The sequence below is a fragment of the Oryctolagus cuniculus genome, chromosome 3 (assembly GCF_964237555.1).
Source record: "Oryctolagus cuniculus chromosome 3, mOryCun1.1, whole genome shotgun sequence".
In the NCBI taxonomy this organism is placed as follows: domain Eukaryota; kingdom Metazoa; phylum Chordata; class Mammalia; order Lagomorpha; family Leporidae; genus Oryctolagus; species Oryctolagus cuniculus.
This window is the reverse complement of record NC_091434.1, coordinates 166,289,805-166,309,264: the sequence shown is the minus strand read 5'-3', so window position 1 is coordinate 166,309,264 and position 19,460 is coordinate 166,289,805. Positions and strand designations below refer to the sequence as shown.

The following is a 19,460-nucleotide window of genomic DNA, read 5'->3' as shown; positions in this document are numbered from 1 at the left end:
CGAGATCGTTAGGCATTGTCCGTGAGCCACGTCTCTTATTGTTCCCTTGAACCATCATCAGCATGAGTGGGACCTCAACCAGGGATTAAGGAAGAGTCCCAGCACATCAGGTCCATGTGGCCCTGGTACACCATCAAGGATGGCAGTGACCCCAGGAGACTTCTCAGCAAACGGTCCCCGGCACGACTGTAGGTAAAGCTTTAAGATCAAAGTCAGGGGCCGGCGCTGTGGCGCAGCAGGTTAAAGCCCTGGCCTGAAGCGCCGGCATCCCATATGGGCGCCAGTTCTAGTCCTGGCTGCTCCTCTTCCAATCCAGCTCTCTGCCATGGCCTGGGAAAGCAGTAGAAGATGGCCCAAATCCTTGGGCCCCTGCACCCGCATGGGAGACCCAGAGGAAGCTCCTGGCTCCTGGCTTCGGATTGGCCCAGCTCCGGCCGTTGCGGCCATCTGGGGAGTGAACCAACGGATGGAAGACCTCTCTCTCTCTACCTCTCTCTGTAACTCTTTCAAATAAATAAAATAAATCTCTTTTTTTTTTTTTTTTTTGACAGGCAGAGTGGACAGTGAGAGAGAGAGACAGAGAGAAAGGTCTTCCTTTGCCGTTGGTTCGCCCTCCAATGGCCGCCGCGGCCGGCGCGCTGCGGCCGGCGCACCGCGCTGATCCAATGGCAGGAGCCAGGAGCCAGGTGCTTTTCCTGGTCTCCCATGGGGTGCAGGGCCCAAGCACCTTGGCCATCCTCCACTGCACTCCCTGGCCACAGCAGAGAGCTGGCCTGGAAGAGGGGCAACTGGGACAGAATCCAGCGCCCCAACCAGGACTAGAACCTGGTGTGCCGGCGCCGCTAGACGGAGGATTAGCCTAGTGAGCCGCAGCGCCGGCCAAATAAAATAAATCATTAAAAAAAATTCAAATTTCCTGCCCCAAAGCCAAAGTGAATGTTGCGAAGCCGTTCTGGCCAGGAGAGCACTGGGACTTGGTGCGGGGTAATTCATCTTTCACAGGTGAGCTCTGCTTCCAAGCCACAGGGCCTCTTTGCACCTCAGCAGCAGTTGAGAAGCTAAAAGTGAACATGATGACTGGCGGTGATTGGAAGTGAAGAGGAAATGTCCCTACGAAGTCTTTCATGATGGGCATTCCCCCTGGAGGTGAGGGCGCCTGAGTCCCATATCAGAGTGCCCAAGTTCAAGTCCTGCTCCAGCTCCTTGCCACAGCGACCTGCTGGGGTGCACCCTGGGAGGCAGCAGTGATGGCCTAAGTGGCTGGGTCCTTGCCACCCATGTGGGAGACCTGGACTGAGTTCCGGCTCCCAGCTTTGCCCTGGCTCAGTCGCAGCCATTGTAGGCTTTTGGGGAGTAAACCAGCAGGTGGGTGTTTCTCTGTCTCTTTCTCTCCCTGTCTCTCTACCTATCAGATAAAGACATTTTTAGAAAATGTTTTTTTCTTTCTCTCCTGTCTAAAAATTATTTACTTGAAAGTCAGAGGCAGAGAGAGAGAGAGGTCTTCCACGCACTGGTCCACTCCTCAGATGGCTACAACGGCTGGAGCTGAGCCAATCCGAAGCCAGGATGCCAGGAGCTGCTTCCGGGTCTCCCATGCAGGTGCAGGGGTCCAAGCACTTGGGCCATCTTCCACTGTTTTCCCAGGCCATAGCAGAGAGCGGGATCAGAAGAGGAGCAGCCAGGACTCGAACCAGTGCCCATATGGGATGCTGGAACTGGAGGCGGCAGCTTTACCTGCTATGCCACAGCACCGGCCCCAATAAATACATTTTTTAAATGTTTTTAAGTCTTTCAGAATAACAAATAGTGTAAAATTTGAAAATGGCCTCTCTGGCATTTGATGTCAACTATCTCATCCTGGGCCTGTACTGAGATGGAGACCGTAGCAGCCTTAACTCCCACCCACCTGCGCCAACCGGCGGGGCCCAGCTGCCTCGCCCCCTGGAGCCCCCTCTCCGCTCCCACACCCCCCAGACCTGGCCTTCCCCCAGTCAGACACAGTGCCACTCCGCTCCCACACCCCCCAGACCTGGCCTTCCCCCAGTCAGACACAGTGCCGGCCTTGTGTCCCGAAGGCTGCGCTTTCTGGTATACTGAGAAAGTACTGTCTCCTTCCCTTCCCATTCCCAAACCAGAAGGAAAAAATAACAGCCCTGAATCAGGCCCTGCTTTCAGGAGCTGCACCCCGCAGGGGGAAGGCGGAGGGGGCCGATCCGCTCTGCTGGGGGCGAAGCTTGTTTTCGCAGGGGCCCAGCCGGGCTGGATTCCTGCTCAGACGCACACGGCGCGGAGACCGGGACCAGGCAGCGCTCTGATACTTCTGGCGCAGAACACAGGCACCAGCGTACTGAGCTGAGATCCGGAGAAAGGCCCCTTGTGTTCCTGGGGAGGAGAGGGCTCACCCACTGGACAGCGCAGGGGTCGGGAGCCCAGCTCACTCGGGAAAGACGTGGTAGACGCAAGTCTGAACTGAGCCCAGCCCCGGCCCCGGTGGTTCGCGAAGGTGCTACGTGGGTTCCAACCCGAGTTACTTAACCACCCTTAAAAAGAAACTTGGTACAATGCTCTGCCTTCAGTTAAATACTCCGCACAAGTTCTTAAACTTTTTTTTTTTTTAATGCTGTCTTGGAAATTCCTGGAGTAAGCTGCCTTAAAGTGGTGGTTAACTTCCACTTAGGCCAAGTACTACAACCAAACTGGGAAGCAGAACCACATCCTACAATAAAACGTCTCTTAAAGAAGACGCCAGGGGTCCGGCGCCATGGCTCACTTGGTTAATCCTCCGCCTGCAGTGCCAGCATCCCATAAGGGCGCCAGTTCTAGTCCCAGCTGCTCCTCTTCCGACCCAGCTCTCTGCTGTGGCCCCGGAAGGCAGTGGAGGATGGCCCAAGTCCTTGGGCTCCTGCACCTGTGTGGGAGACCCGGAAGCAGCTCCTGGTTCCTGGCTTTGGATTGGCTCAGCTCCAGCTGTCGCTGCCATTTGGGGAGTGAACCATTGGATGGAAGACCTTTCTCTCTGTCTCTCCCTCCCACTGTCTGTAACTCTGTCAAAAAAAAAAAAAAAAAAAAAAAAAAAAAAAAAAAAAACAGAGAGCTTGTCTTTCATTTAACTGTTGCATCTTTCTGAGCAAGCTGCTACTTTTTCCCATATGCCTACAGGAGTTCCTCAAAAAGTCACTGAAAGGGACAGGCTTCTAACAGCAGTTAAAACACTGCTGGAGACACCAAAATCCCGGAGTGGAGTGCCTGGTGTGAGTCCTGGCTCCTCTGCTTCTGATCCAGCTTCCTGCTAACGCACACACTGGGAGGCAGCAAGTGACGGCGCAAGGACCTGAGGCCTTGCCACCCATGTGGGAGACCTAGTTTCAGTTCCAAACCCCTGGCTTTGGCCTGGCCCAGCCCTGGCTGTTGCAGACATTTGGTGAGTGAACCAGTGGGCGAGAGATCTCTGTCTCTAAGTTTATGAAAAATGCATATTAGAAAAAGTTACGCATGGATTTCAAAAAATGTTGTCACAAAGTAAACATACCTTTTAATTTATTTTCCATTAAAACTTTTTTCTTTAAGTTTATTCATTTTTATTTATTTGAAAGGCAGAGCAACAGAGAGGTACAGAGAGAGAGAGAGAGGCAGAGAAAGAATCTTCATTGGTTCTCTCTCCCAAATGCCTGCAAAAGCCGGGCCTGGACCAAGCCGAACCCAGGACTCCATCCAAGTCTCTGTACTTGAGCCGTCACCTGCTGCCTCCCGGCGTGCGCGTTAGCAGGAAGCTGGTTTGGAAGCAGAGGTGGGACTGCGCCCCAGGCCCTCTGATATGGGGTGCAGGTGTCCCAAGGGGCGGCTCAGCCCACTGCGCAGGGCCTGTCCCTCCACAGACTTCTGGAAGTGCCCTCGTGTTTGTCCACGTGTACCCCTCGCACTCACCCACTCCCAGCATGTCTGTTGGCGAGGGAGGTACAGCTGCTGTGGCCTTGCCCTTCCTGCCGTGCCTTGGCAGGTGCAGTGGTGCGGCTCTACTAAAACAAATACCCATGGAAAGCTGCAGGTCCCTGGGTGGATGGAGCTCCTGCAAGCGACAGGCTTCTGTTGGGCGGCAGGTCCCCGGGGTCTTCGAGGGCAGGTGTGTATGAGTGCTCAGTAAACATTTGTTGCATTAGCAACAGGGTCAAGGAGGCAATCATTTCCTCCTCTGGACTGGAATTTTCAGAGTTTGCCTCTCATGCTGAGAGAGCTCTCTGGCTGGTGAGTGGGAGTGTGGCAGAGAAGGAAAAGACCAAGGAGGGGCCGGCATTGTGGCACGGTGGGGTAAGCAGTACCGCCTGCAACACCCGCCTTCTATATCAGAACACTGGTCCAGTGGCCGGTGCTGTGGCACAGTAGGTTACGCCTCCGCCTGTGGTGTGAGCATTCCATATGGGCGCTGGTTCAAGTCCTGGCTGTTCTACCTCCAATCCTGCTCCCTGCTAATGGCCTAGGAAAGCAGTGGAAGATGGCCCAAGTGCTTGGGCCCCTGCGCCCACATGGGAGACCTGGAAGAAGCTCCTGGCTCCTGGCTTTGGATCAAGCCTCCTCCAGTCGTTGTGGCCATGTGAGGTATGACCCGGTGGATGGAGGACCTCTCTCTGTCTCCTTCTGTCTGTAACTGCCTCTCAAATAACCTCTTGTTGTTGTTGTTGTTGTTTTTAAGATTTATTTATTGGAAAGAGTTACACACAGAGAAAAGGAAAGGCATAGGGAGAGTGAGAGAGAGGTCTTCCGTTTGCTGGTTCACTCCCCAATTGGCCGCAACAGCTGGAGCTGCGCTGATCCAAAGCCAGGAGCCAGGAGCTTCTTCTGGGTCTCCCACATGAGTGCAGGGACCCAAGCACTTGGGTCATCTTCCACTGCTTTCCCAGGCCATAGCAGAGAGCTGGATCAGAAGTGGAGCAGCAGGGTCTCGAACAGGCACCCATATAGGATGCCGGCATTGCAGGCGGCAGCTTAACCCACTATGCCACAGTGCTGGTCCCTCAAATAATCTTTAAAAAAAAAAAACTGATTCCATTCCCAGCTGCTCCATTTCCAATCTAGCTCCTTGTTAATGTGCCTGGGAATCAGCAGAAGATGACCCAAGTGCTTGGGCTGCTGCCACCCATGTGGAAGACCCGGATGAGGCTCCCAGCTTCCAGACTTTGGACTCACTACGCCTCAGCTATTGCAGTCATTTGGGGAATGAGCCAGCAGATGGAAGCTCGCTCTCTCTCCCTCCCTCTGTAATTCTGCCTTTCAAATAAATAAATAGATCTCTTTTAAAAATGTATTTGAGGCCGGCGCCGCAGCTCACTAGGCTAATCCTCCACCTGCGGCGCCGGCACACCGGGTTCTAGTCCTGGTCAGGGCACCGGGTTCTGTCCCTGTTGCCCCCTTCCAGTCCAGCTCTCTGCTGTGGCCAGGGAGTGCAGTGGAGGATGGCCCAAGTCCTTGGGCCCTGCACCCCATGGGAGACCAGGAGAAGCACCTGGCTCCTGGCTTCGGATCAGTGCGGTGCGCCGGCCATAGCGGCCATTGGGGAGTGAACCAAAGGAAAAGGAAGACCTTTCTCTCTCTCTCTCTCACTGTCCACTCTGCCTATGCAAAAAAAAAAAAAAAAAAAAAAAAAGTATTTGAAAGAGAAACAGAGATTTTCCATCTGCTGGTTTACTTCCCAAATGGCTACACAGCCAGGGCTGGGCCATGCCACAGCAAGGTGCCCGGAACTCAATCCAGGCCTCACACATGGGTGGCAGGGGCCCAAATATCTGAGCCATCACTAGCTGCCTCCCAGAGTGCACATCAGCAGGAAGCTGCATGAGAAGCAGAGCCAAGACGTGAACCCAGGCGCTCCTTCTCCTAACCACTGCACCAGACTCACGACCTGAGGACGTGTTTTCGGAGCTTCGCTGCATTTGCCTTCTCGGGTAAGGGAACCAAGATAGCCTCAGTCTGATCCTGTCCAACCAGGCAGGCCAGTCCCACAAACGCCTGCCCTCGTGAGCGGTGGTGCTGTGGCAGTGCCTACTCCGCTGGGGCCGACTGCGGTGATGAGCCCCCTGCGTGATGAGCCCGGGCCAGGAGCTGGGACAGGTGCAGCGGGGATGGCTCCTCTGCTCCACAGCGGCTGGGCCTGGAAGGCTGACGCATCCAAAAGCCTGTGCACACACGGGTCTGGCAGCTGATGACGCTGCCTTGGGGCCTAGCTGGGGATACCAGTAGAACAGCTGCACCTCGGCTTCCTTATCTCCGAGTTCCCAGGGCAAGTGTGCCTTTTATTAAGATCCCAGCCTTGAACCCGTTTCTTTCCCTGCACGCCATCAATCAAGGCAGCTACAAAGAAGCATCCTGTTTCAAGGGGAGGGAACACTGATCCCATCGCTCAGTGGAGGGAGGCCCACACAGCAGCACAGGGGCGGGACAGGACGCATACTGGGATGTTCATTGGTGGAAAATACAATCTGCCACATGCAGTGCCAGGAACTACTAACACCCCTTGGCTCATTGATTCAGGAAAACTCATCTTAGGGAAAAATATTCAACAGAAAGCAGCTTTGAGTAAAGTTGTTCCTGGTACGCATTTGTTCAGTTATCCTCCCATCCCCCATCCAAGAATTATTGACTGCAGAACTTCGCCAGGTGCTAGGAGTGCAGGAAACACCTAAGACAGCTTTCTTTCCTTCAAACAGTTTCTGGTCTGTAACACTAGCATGACGGCTGTTGTGGCATTTGGAAAGTGAACCACTGGATAAACCATTCTCCCTGTCGCTCTGCATTTCAAATAATGAATAAATAAACTTGATTTAAAAAAAAAAAAAAAAAGAATGTTCATGGAATTCAAACCATAACAAACACATCCTAATCATAACTGCCCAGTAATAAAATGGTTTAATAAAGTATAGTACATCAACTCAGGGAGATAACACCTGGGGATGCTACGATGAGATGCTACCAGACTTTGATTTCAACTTCTTTTAAAAACTCCTCCCACTTTGAAAAGACTGTGAATAGGTCGGTGGGGGAAATGTTGGGTAGAAGGAAAGAGAAATCAGATGTGATGTCTATGTGATTACAATGATGTAGACGTATGCCTGTGTATCGCCCAGGGCCAGATGAGAACACCCTAATGGGAGCTCGCTTGTTCAAGTGGGCCCGTGGGTATTGTTTTTCTGTTCTCCATCTTTCTGGAAGCACTTTCCCACGTCAGATTGCTTTCTTTTCTTTTTTCTTTTTTATTTATTTATTTATTTATTTATTTATTTATTTATTTATTTATTTATTTTTGACAGGCAGAGTGGACAGAGAGAGAGACAGAGAGAAAGGTCTTCCTTTACCATTAGTTCACCCCCCAGTGCTGCGGCTGGCGCACTGCGCTGATCCAAAGCCAGGAGCCAGGTGCTTCTCCTGGTCTCCCATGGGGTGCAGGGCCCAAGCACTTGGGCCATCCTCCACTGCCCTCCCGGGCCACAGCAGAGAGCTGGCCTGGAAGAGGGGCAACTGGGACAGAATCCGGCGCCCCGACCGGGACTAGAACCCGGTGTGCCGGTGCCGCAGCCAGAGGATTAGCCTAGTGAGCCACGGCGCAGGCCACCCCGTTTGTTTCTAAGGGAAGATTCCTCAGCACTTCATCACGTGGACACGCCCTGCTGTGGGGACACGGGGGAGAAGCCATTTTGCTCTAGGTAATAACCCCAGCCCTAGGGAAGGGGGGGAGGAGGTGACCGGGCAGCCACAGTCCACGCTGCGGGAGGGGACTCAGCGCACCCCCACAGCCTGGCTGCTGTACTGGGGGTGGCGCATGCAGCAGCCACGTTGAAAACATGCACTTAATGGGCCCAGCCTCTTGCCCTTCCCAAGGGACAGGGAATGAAATGTTCCAGATGCGGGAATCCTTTAGAGCAAGAAACACGGCAGGGGCCGGCGCTGTGGCGTAGCAGGTAAAGCCACCGCCTGCAGTGCTGGCATCCCATATGGGTGCCGGTTCAAGTCCCGGCTGCTCCACTTCCGATTCAGCTCTCTGCTGTGGCCTGGGAAAGCAGTGGAAGATGGCCCAAGTCCTTGGGCCCCTGTGCCCACGTGGGAGAACCGGAAGAATCTCCTGGCTTCAGATCAGCACAGCCCGGCCAATGCAACCACTTGGGGAGTGAACCAGTGGATGGAAGACCTCTCTGTGTAACTCTGCCTTTCAAATACATACAATAAATCTTTAAAACTAACAAACCAACAAACCACAGCCGCTGCGATGGCGGAGCTGCATCCTGACCAGCATTCTCTGTGTTTCAAGCCCACACTGCGGCACAGCCCGCGGGACCCAGAACAAAAGGGAAACACAGGCCGCCTTGTCGGAGGCTCTCAAGGCCATGGCCTTCAACAGCTCTTCCGGGGGCAGCGGCCAGTGGGTGGGCAAGTGGCCACCCCGTGCTCAGTCGCCCAAAGGCAGGCATAGTGGACCGGCAGAGGGCAGAGTTTTTCCCCCTTTGTCACGGCTCGGAAATGGTGCTGTCTGGTCTTACAGAAGACCCCGGAGCCCCCCAGGCCTGCTTGGTGCTGGGGCCTTGGGAGAAGTGCAGCCTCCAGGCTGGGGAGTGGTCGATGCCCCCTCTCCTCTGGCCCCTGTCCGGCCCCAGCCTCCCCTGATTCTCCCCAGGCCTTCTGGTCAAAGTGGAGATGAGAGGCCACTCTGGACTTGCTTCCTTTGCGGGGGGGGGGGGGGGGGATGTGGTAGCCGGGAAGGGACAGCCCCCACCCCACAGAGCCTCCGGGCAGGGGCCCATGCCCGGGGTGTTAGGTGGGTAGAGAGGGTGTACTGTGTGCCCACCAGGTGCTAAGGGCTCGCTCACCCCTGACGGGCCGGGCGTGCCGGACAGGCGTCCTGGTGGAGCAGGGCGCAGGCACAGCAGCTGGAAGGCACAGGGGTTGCATGGAGCAGAGGCCGCAAGGCTGGGCGAGGTGTCAGGTGGGCACGTTCTACCCCAGGGCTCTGCGAGGAGCGAGGTGGAGGAGAGCCGAGTGATCAGCAGGCGCCCCTCGTGCCCTGGGCAGCCGCCTGCGCTACAAGCGCTCCTGGGTGCAGACTCCGTGCCAGGCTACACAGCTGGCACCGGGAGAGGCGCCAGGGCTCTTGCGGGACCTCAGGGGGCAGGGCCACCTGCTCAGGCTTGGCTCAGAGCCCCCGGCCTGGCCTGCCCCTCTGCTGGCCTCTGAGCAGGCCTGCCACACGCTGCAGTTCTTTCTGCTTCCCAGACAGCTCCAGGCCGGGGGGAGAGGGCAGAAGTGGCCCTGCTCCCGAGTGCTCACGCTCCATAGCGTCCCTTCTGGCGCTAGGACAGCCTTGGGCCTGCAGGGGACTCCCTGTGGCCCCTCAGGGAGGTCCTGGGGCAGCCTGGCCGTCCCCACATGGCCATTCCCGCCTGCCTGGTGACCTCTGGTTCTCCGTGGGCCCCTCAAAGCCACGCTGAACAGGCTGTCACTGGCCCGTGTTTCTAGAATAAGCTTTTGGGAATTGACCGCCCGCCACCCTTCCTCACAATGACAAGGAACCTCTCCATCTTCTCTCAACTCAGCCCAGAGGCCCTGAGAGGGGCAGTGTGGGGACAGGGTGGCCATGGGCCGGGAGGGGGCAGCAGTGGGGAGAGGGGGTCATAGTGAGCAGCTGCCAGTCTTCCCTGCGGTGGCCAGCGGGCTGTTCCCGCCCTGCGCCTGGCCATGGGCCGAGAGAGAGGAGGTCAAGATGGCTTCTGCCCAGGCCTTGGGACTTTTCCGAGCCCTCTCTGGCTGCAGGCGGCCTCTCCAGAGCCACACGCTGAGCGTGGCCCCAGAGGACTTGTTCACATCCTGGGTGCTGCCGCCAGAGGCTCCTCCGCCCTGGCTGGGGACTGGGGGCACCTGCGGGCGTTGGGGAAGCTGGAGGCCACCCCCGAGGGGGGAAGAGCCAGGGCCCCAGCCTCAGCCAGCGGCTGTCCAGAGGAGAGTGGCCACCAACACCCCCACGTGCCTTCCCAGCCACGCGCGTCACCTGGATCTCCTGACCACGGCCCTGGCTGCCCGCACCTTCCTGTATCCATTTTCTGTCCCCGGAAGTGAGGTCAGTAAATCTTGGCGCCACTGAGGCAAGAGGCTCACAGCGGAGCCGGGAAAGGAACAGCACTGGGGCCTTGGCTGTGCTGCCCTGCGGCGCCCGGTCCTCTCTGCTAGCGCCTCCGCACTGGGGAATCCGTTCCTTCCCCTGCCTGGGGCTGCTGGAGGAGCGCTCCTTAGGGCTGAATGATTCTCAGTGGTTTGCAGCCCCTCTTACAGCAAACCAGCTGCGGACTGTTTTAAAGGCGCAGCTGTGGGGGCCGGCGGCCACGCGAGCATCCCCTATGAGCGTCGGTTCAAGTCCCGGCTGCGCCACCTCCAGTCCAGCTCCCTGCGTGGGAAAGTAGTAGAAGATGGCCCAGAGGATGGAAGATCTCTCTGTGTGTAACTCAGGCCTTCAAATAAATTTAAATTTTTTTTAAAAGAGAGATAGAGGACTTCCATCCACTTCCCAGCCTGGACTGGGCCAGGCTGAAGCCAGGAGCTTCATCCAGGTCCCCCATGTGTGTGTGTGCTGGGGGCGGGGGGGGGGGGGAGCGCAAGCACTTGGGCCTTCCTCTGCTGCTTTCCCAGGCCATTGCAGAGAGCTGGATGGGAGTGGAGCAGCTGGCACTCGAACCGGTGCCCATATGGGATGCCAGTGAGGCAGGCAGCAGTTTTAACCCGCTGAGCCCCATAAATAAATCTATTAAAATAAAATTTAAAAGAAGACCTGCTACTCAGCTTCTGATCCAGTTCCCTGCTAATGCACCTGGGAAAGCAGTGGAAGATGGCCGAAATCCTTGGGACTGCGCCCATGTGGGAAGGAGTTCCTGGCTCCTGGACTTGGCCTGGCCCAGCCCTGATTGTTCCAGGCATGTGGGGGTGAACCAGCAGATGAAAAATCTCTCTCTCTCTCTCTCAAGCAAGGAATATTTTTTTAAGTTATGAATTTGTTTGAAAGGCAGAGTTACAAAGCGAGGGACAACAGAGATGCCCCAGATGAGGTGCACTTGCTGGTGTGCACTTCCGGGGAGACAGCACTTTTGCCTTGGAGGCAAACTCCTCCCTGGGTCGGCCGTGCTCGCACGCTAGTGTTCGTGAGCTTCCCGGGGCCTGGACTGGTCGCCACTGTCCTGCACCCTTTGGAAGGCCATGGTTTGCAAGGCACAAATACTCACAGCCAAGGGCTTTGTTCCGCTCACAGGCCATCAGGCACATGCGTGTTTTCTAACGATTTTGTAACACCCCTGACAGCAGCCCCAGTCCCTGCTCCTTTTCATGTCCTTTATGCTCCCCAGAGCCCAGTGTGGGGTTCCATACACAGCCCAGCGAAGCTGTTTGCTAACATCAAATGGCGACAACGTCAGGAGGCCCTGGGGACACTTTCATGGCCCTGTGGGCCTTGCTGGGGCAGCGGTGGTGGGCGGGGGAGGCCTCCCTCTGTGATGGCTCACTTGCTGCACCTGCCTGGCCTGGCCCCCACCCTCCCCGCTTCCCCTAGAGCAGACGTGGGTGCAGCTGAGGCTGGGGACAGGCAGGCAGGTGGCTGACGAGAACAAGCGTGGGCCCTGCCCCAGTCTCTGTGCCCGGCCCTTCCAGCCCAGGAGAAGTGGGGGTGCCCTTCTTTAGGGAGGGGCCCTGGCACTGCGCCTCCTGGTGAGACCCCGGGCAGCAGGATCTGGGGGAGCAGACGGCACGCCTTCGGTGCTGCTCTCCCCGCTCGTGTGCCAAGCAGCCCCTGGGTGGGGCAGGGGGCTCTGGGGGTCTTCTGGGTCCAGTGTCTGGACAGGCCTCAGCCTCTTCACTCCCAAGCTGAGTCCAATTTTAGCTGAAGCGCGTGGAGCCCAAACTCTTAGAGAAGTCATTACAAGAATCTTCTGGAAGACAGAGACTGACAGCACTCCCTGCAGGGAGGAAGATGAACATAATTCGCGGCTCGCCGGGCTGTGGGTAGTGAGTCCCAGGGTCCCCGGCAGACGGCCTCGCCACCCCCATCCTGTCGCGCTCGCTCCCAGGCCCGACCATTCAAAGCACACAAAAAGGGCCATGGCACTGGCCCCCATCCGGCTGCAAGAAGGGACTTCCTGGCCACAAGGAGGCCACCAGCTCGCCCTTACGCTGACCATGCCTGGGAGGGTGGGAAATGCATCGCACGCCAACGGGAATGACTTCGCTCCCCGGGAACAGTGAGCAGGGTCACCATTTTAGGATCCAAATTTACCAAAAGTCACTCCCTAAAGAAAGAGAAGCTGTGCTCCCGAGCTTGCCACGGGCTTCCTGCATCCCGCGGCCCCACCCAAACAAGCCGCCTTCTGTCCGCTGTTTGGGGTCAAGAAGTCCATCCTGGCTCGAACATGATCCTGTCGCCTTGAACTAAAGCAAGGATTTGAACTCCAGGGGCCGGCACTGTGGCGCGGCGGCTATGCCGCTGTGAGGCCAGCATCCCGTGTCAAGAGCGCGGGTTCCAGTCCTGGCGGCTCTGCTTTCAACCCTGCTCCCTGCTAATGCACCTAGGACGGCCATGGAAGATGGCCCGGGCACTTGGGTCCCTGCTACCCATGGGGGAGACCCAGGTGGAGCTCTGGGCCATTGCGGTCCATTGGGGAGTGAACCAGCAGATGGAAGACCTCTCCCTCTCTCTCTCTCTCTCTGACTCTCCTCTCTCTGTGTAACTCTGATTTTCAAATAAATAAATAAATCTTAAAAAAAAAAAAGTGACCGGCACCACAGCTCACTAGGCTAATCCCTGCGGACCGGCACCCCGGGTTCTAGTCCCAGTCGGTGTGCTGGATTCTGTCCTGGTTGCCCCTCTTCCAGGCCAGCTCTCTGCTGTGGCCCAAGTCCTTGGGCCCTGCACCCGCATGGGAGACCAGGAGAAGCACCTGGCTCCTGGCTTCGGATCAGAGAGGTGCGCCGGTCACAGCGCGCCGGCTGCAGTGGCCTTTGGGGGCGAACCAACAGAAAAAGGAAGACCTTTCTCTCTGTCTCTCTCACTGTCCACTCTGCCTGTCAAAAAAAAAAAAAATTAAAAAAAAAAAAGTGGAGCAGCTGGGACTCGAACTAGCACTCCACTATTGGGTCTCAAGCAACAGCTTAACTCACTGGGCCACACCGCCATCTCCTCATTTTTATCCTGGTTCTTCCCCCCTCTCCGCCCCCCAGGCAGAGTGGACAGTAAGAGAGAGAGACAGAGAGAAAGGTCTTCCTTTGCCGTTGGTTCACCCTCCAATGGCCGCCACAGCTGGCGCGCTATGGCCGGCGCACCGCACTGATCCAAAGCCAGGAGCCAGGTGCTTCTCCTGGTCTCCCATGGGGTGCAGGGCCCAAGCACCTGGGCCATCCTCCACTGCACTCCCTGGCCACAGCAGAGAGCTGGCCTGGAAGAGGGGCAACCGGGACAGAATCTGGCGCCCCGACTGGGACTAGAACCCGGTGTGCCGGCGCCGCTAGGTGGAGGATTAGCCTAGTGAGCCGCGGCGCCGGCCTATCCTGGTTCTTGAAACAATATTTTGAGAGCAGATTTTTCATTTCATTTCATTTTTTAAAAAACATTTGAATGGCAGAGTGACACAGAGAGGGAGAAGGGGAGAGAGGGAGAGAGGGAGAGAGGGAGAGACAGATCTTTCACCTGCTGGTTCACTCCCCGAACGGTGGCAGGGACTCAAGTACTTGGGCCGTCACCTGCTGCCTGTCAGTGTCATTAGCAGGAAGCCGGAAATAGCAGTGGTGGCAGGACCTCTGGCTGTGCCAAATGCCTGCATTTTAAAAGAAAATAAAAAGACATCCAGGAACACTAAGAATGATGAAACCCAAGGCTACCATAACGAAACAGCACAGCTAAAGACAACGTAAACAACAGAAATTCATTCTTTCCCGGATCTGGAGGCTGTAGTCCGAGACCCAGGTGTGAGCAGGGTTGGTGCCATCTGAGACGGAAGAGAAACATGTCCCAGCCCCACCCCCACCCCAGGTTCTGGTGACTGGGCCATCTGTGCCGCTCTTGGCTTACAGACCCACCCCCAGGCTCTGACTGCACCTGAGCATGGTGCGTGCCCAAAGTTCCCCTTTCATTTATTTATTTTTTAAAGATTTATCTATTTAGGCCGGCGCTGCAGCTCACTAGGCTAATCCTCCACCTGCGGCGCTGGCACACCGGGTTCTAGTCCTGGTCGGGGCGCCGGATTCTGTCCCGTTGCCCCTCTTCCAGGCCAGCTCTCTGCTGTGGTCCGGGAGTGCAGTGGAGGGTGGCCCAAGTCCTTGGGCCCTGTACCCACATGGGAGACCAGGAGGAAGCACCTGGTTCCTGGGTTTGGATCGGCGCAGCGCACTGACCGCAAAACGCCGGCCGTAGCGGCCACTTGGGGGGGTGAACCAACGGAAAAAGGAAGACCTTTCTCTCTCTCTCTCTAACTCTGCCTGTCAAAAAAAAAATGTATCTATTTATTCAAAAGTTACAGAGAAGGAGAGGCAGAAGGAGAGAGAGAGTCTTCCATCTGCTGGTTCACTCCCCAGGTGGCTGCCATGGTTAGAGCTGGGAGCCAGGAGCTTCATCCAGGTCCCCTCACATGGGTGCAGGGGCCCAAGCAGTTGTGCCACCTTCTGCTGCTTTCCCAGGTGCATTAGGAGGGAGCTGGACCGGAAGTGGAGCAGCCAGTACATGAACTGGCACCCATAAGACATGCTGGCATGGCAGGTGGTGGCTCTATCCGCCACACCAGAACACTGACTCCTTCCAAAAGCACCCCCCCTTTTAAAAACATTTATTTATTTGAGAGACAGAGTTAGAAAGAGGAAGTGAAAGAGAGATCCTCCATCTACTGGCTCACTCCCCAAACGGCAGCAATGGCCAGAGCTGGACCGTTCTGAAGCCAGGAGCTTCCTCCAGGTCTCCCACGTGGGTGCAGGGGCCCAAGCACCTGGGTCATCTTCTGCTTTCCCAGGCCATAGCAGGGAGCTGGATGGGAAGTGGAGCAGCCGGGACTCGAACCGTATGCCACAGGTTAACCGGTGATGCAACAGCCCCAGCCCCGTCCCCCTTTTTAATAAGGACACCAGTCGTGTTGCTTTGGGGTCCATCCCAATGACGTCAGTTAAACTAGATGACCTCTGTAGACACCCAGCTTCCAAACAGTCACATCCCGGGGGGCCGCAGGTCAGAACTGCGAGATACCGTTTCTGAGAGGGACCCACTCCGCCCACCAGGCCCACTCACGTCAACCTTGCCCCGCCAGGCAGCCGGCGCGGCACCGTGTTGTGCGGAGCTGTGAAGACTGTGTTTGTAACTAGCCCAGGTGGCTTTGCTCATAGTCCGAGCTGGAGCACTCCCAGGCCATTTCCCACGCGGGCCGCAACTCACACCTGCAGGTCCCATCACAGCCACCTGTCAACACCCGTGCACCGCTCGGCGGGATGCATTTCCCAGGTGCTGCAGGACAATCCAACAGGTGGCAGGCCAGCCTCGGCTCGGCACGGACAAGCCAGACAAGCCACCGCCGGTCTCCAGCCGCTCTGATTTTGTCTGCCAATGAGCCCAGGCCAGACATCCCACCCGGCTGTTTCCGGCAAGGCTTCTCTCAAGATCTGTTGCCCCACACGTACACTCACTGTCTGACCTTGCCATGTGTAGTCCTTTTCCAGTCCCTTTTTGCATTGCTGACTCCAAGAAAGCTAATTAACGATTTCAGACACTACTATTAAAGTGGCATCGTGATGAGCCTGATGACCCTTTTTATGAAATTACCTCTGAAATGCTCACTTCTCATCTTTGGAAACTCAGTGTGTAAATTACTCTGAAGATTGCATTGTACCAGTTTTGGCTCCGTAAATCTTAACCGCAGGTATTTTTTTTTTCCCCTTTTCTTTTCGCCAAAAGCAATAAAAGGTGTCCTGGATTTATCAGGTCCATCAGGCAGGCAGGAAATTGAAGGTGACTCACTCCACAAACAGGGGTTTCTGCTGTGAGAACCTGCTGCCCACGGCTACACCCAGCAGGGAACAGTGGCAGCCTCACACAGCGGGCGCGCCGGCGACCTGGCTGCGGACGGGCAAGGCCCCCCTGCCAAGAGCAGAGCCAACGGTGGGCCCTTCTCCCCTCTCCCCACTCCTGTATCCCCTGTTGATACCACCAGGCTCCCAGCACCAAGGGCTCAGAGCACAGAGAGCTGCCCCGCCCCCACCCACCCTGCACAATCCCCCTGAGCCCTCGGCATTGGGTAGGGGCAGGGAGGCCATAGTCATTGCCCTCCACCCTGCTGTACCTAGTGGGCCAGGACCCGGGTTTCCCATTGTGCCATGGAAGGACTCAAAGCTGGGCTGGTGCTACCAGGCTTGGTGTTAGCAGCAGCAGCCTCCTCCACCTTGGTTCTTTGTTCAAAGCTAGTTTTGCACAGTGACCCCTGACGTCCCCGTGTGTGGCATTACTTGGTGATCTCTGCCAAGGCAGCAGCCCCCTTCTCCCTTGTTCGGGGGAGCACAGGTGAGGACCATAAGCCACTGAGCACCTGTCACGTGCCGAGCTCAGGATGGACAGGACAAGATCAGGCGGAGACAGCCCTGTCCTCCCGGCACTGGCACCGCCATTCTCGGAATCAGACAGCAAACACGTGGATCCCAAGTCGGGTGGCGGGAAGAGGAGGGAGCGCCAGAGAGGGAGGTGTGCAGCCGGCAATCCAGAGGTCGAGAGAGGTGCTGATGGAGGTAAGAGCTCGAGGGAGAGGGAGCAGAGCGAGCACAGGGGGCAGAGAAAACGGGGCGCTTCCCGGTGAGGCCCAGGGAAACAGGGAAAGGTGGTCCGCCTTGCTCCTGTCCTCTTCCGGCTTCTCTGCCAACACGTGGTTCTGTCCTGGACGTGGCTCCCAGGCCCACATTAAGAGGCAAAGCTGGCCGGCGCCGCGGCTCACTAGGCTAATCCTCCGCCTTTCGGCGCCAGCACACCGGGTTCAAGTCCCGGTCGGGGCGCCGGATTCTGTCCTGGTTGCCCCTCTTCCAGGCCAGCTCTCTGCTGTGGCCAGCGAAGTACAGTGGAGGATGGCCCAAGTGCTTGGGCCCTGCACCCCATGGGAGACCAGGAGAAGTACCTGGCTCCTGCCATAGGATCAGCGCAACGCGCCGGCCGTGGCAGCCATTGGAGGGTGAACCAACGGCAAAGGAAGACCTTTCTCTCTGTCTGTCTCTCTCTCACTGTCCACTCTGCCTGTCAAAAGGAAAAAAAAAAAAAAAGAGGCAAAGCTGAGGGCTGGTGCCGTTGTGTAGCAGGTAAACCCACCCCCTGTGGTGCCAGCATCCCATATGGGCGCTGGTTCCAGTCCCAGCTCTCTACTATGGCCTGGGAAAGCAGTGGAGCATGGCCCAAGTCTTTGGGCCCTGCACCTGCATGGTGTGGGGAGCAACTCGGACTAGACTAAGTTACTGGAATTAAGACTTATTCTATGCATCTGCTCTCCCACAATATGGCGCTGGGAGAGGAGGAAACAGCTTCTACACAGCTGCCTCCAGTTCAACCAATAAACTGTAGGACCTGCTCCTGATTGGAGGAGAGCAGCGTACTTGGCGTGTGGGTAGCAGAGTTGGGATTGGTGGAAGAGGACTATAAAGGAGGAGAGAGACAACATGCACCAGGAACATCTAAGGGGAACATCTACCTGAAGGAACACCTGTGCAGCCCCCGAGAGAGCCGGCCGGCGGTATGCCACTCCCCCGCGGAAGTGGGGAAAGTGGCTAGGGGGAACCGCCCTTCCACGGAGGTGGAAGGGACGGTAGCCAACCCGGGAAGAACCAGCAGCAAACCCGGGGAGGGCCGAGCAGACAAAAGAACAGCGCAGGGTCCTGTATCGTTCCTCCACGAAGAGGGGGAGCGACATAATGGTGCCGTGACTTGGATATGAAGCCTAGGCGGGGTTTAGTGTCGTTCCTCCATGAAGAGGGGGAGCGACGCATGGGAGACCCAGCAGGTAAACCCACCCCCTGTGGTGCCAGCATCCCATATGGGCACTGGTTCCAGTCCCAGCTCTCTACTATGGCCTGGGAAAGCAGTGGAGCATGGCCCAAGTCTTTGGGCCCTGCACCTGCATGGGAGACCCAGAAGAAGCTCCTGGCTCCTGGCTTCTGATCGGCTCAGCTCCGGCCCTTGAGGTTAACTGGGGAGTGAACCAGCAGATGGAAGACTGACTTCTCTCTCTTTGCCGCTGCCTTTCAAATAAATAAATAAATCTTTAAAAGAATAAAAAAGAAGTGAAGCTGGGGTCTAGAGGACCCACCATTCCACGTGGGGAAACTGAGGCTGGAGGGCATCTCCGTCCTGCTTCCTGCAAGCTCACCACACCGCCCAGTCCTGGGTACACAGGGGACAGAAGACCACCCCCTGCCCAAGAGCGGCCAGCTGATGGGTGGGTGGCCCGCGTTTCTGAGGCTCTACTCTAATCTTAGTAGCAGGTTCCCGGCCCCCTCTGCCCCTGGCTGCAGTAGGGCGCTGCCAGGAGCCCAGGCACACCCTCCGGGCGCCCCATGTCTACTGGCACGCAGACCTGCGCAGACACAGGGCGGTCTCCCAGCTGGGTCCTCTCTGGCCTGGGTCCCCTCTGTGGCTGCCCGCCAGGCCTGGGCTCGGAGAGGCTGTGCGAGCTCCCGGGGTGGACGGCGGCCCCCGTGTCCCCTGGCCCCTGGTCATCGACCACACCCCCACCCCCACCCCCACCCCGAGGCGCACCGTGTGCGTGGGCCAGGGTGCCCCCTCCCTGTTGCTTTTCTGGGAGGGTGGGCTTTCTCTCCCCCATCCCCACGGCCACCTCGACCACCCTGGGGGTTGCCATGAAAACAGCGCTCCCTCTCGCCCCCTCCTCGCTCTGTTTACCTTGGTCGGGGACTGCGGCAAAAGCCCGCCTGTCGCAGAGCGAGAGGGAGCGCGGGGCGGGGAGCCAGTCGGCTCGGAACCAGATCATTCCGGTTCAGAGCGGCTCCCCTCTCCTAGAGGGCGTGGGGCCTGCAGGCGGAGGCTGTGCGCCCCGGGGGCCGACTGAGCGGGGTCTGAGGCTGCCCTGGCCGGCGCCCCCTCCCCGCCGCCCCGTGGCCTCTGCCCTGGGTCCCGCACGTGGACGGTGCGCGGGTGGAGGGGAGCCTGCCCTGGGTCTCACTCGGCGGGGCCTGGGCGCGCGCCCTGCTGCAGCCACAGGAGCCCCCTGGCGTTGCTCTGAACCCGGGACGCTGGGACGACCACTCCCGCGGCCTCGCCTCCCGGGCTCCTGCCCTTCCCGAAGACCCCAGCAGCCGAGTTCTGGCCTGGACACGGACACAACCCCAGCCCCCGCGCGCACTGGCAGGCCCCTGGCGAGGCCGACCCCCAACTCCTGTGTCCCCTGCCCCTGGCTCCTCTCCCTCAGCTCCTCGGCCGCCCCCGA

General features: G+C 57.5%; 1 long non-coding RNA gene across 1 annotated transcript; it reads right to left on the bottom strand.

The window, feature by feature from the left end:
• Positions 1-13,695: 13,695 nt before the first annotated feature.
• On the bottom strand, positions 13,696-19,038 carry LOC138849067 (uncharacterized). The gene is made up of 3 exons (XR_011387450.1): positions 18,917-19,038; positions 18,324-18,397; positions 13,696-13,823 (listed from the first exon to the last, which is right to left on the bottom strand). It is a non-coding gene; the product is annotated as an uncharacterized lncRNA (long non-coding RNA).
• Positions 19,039-19,460: the final 422 nt, after the last annotated feature.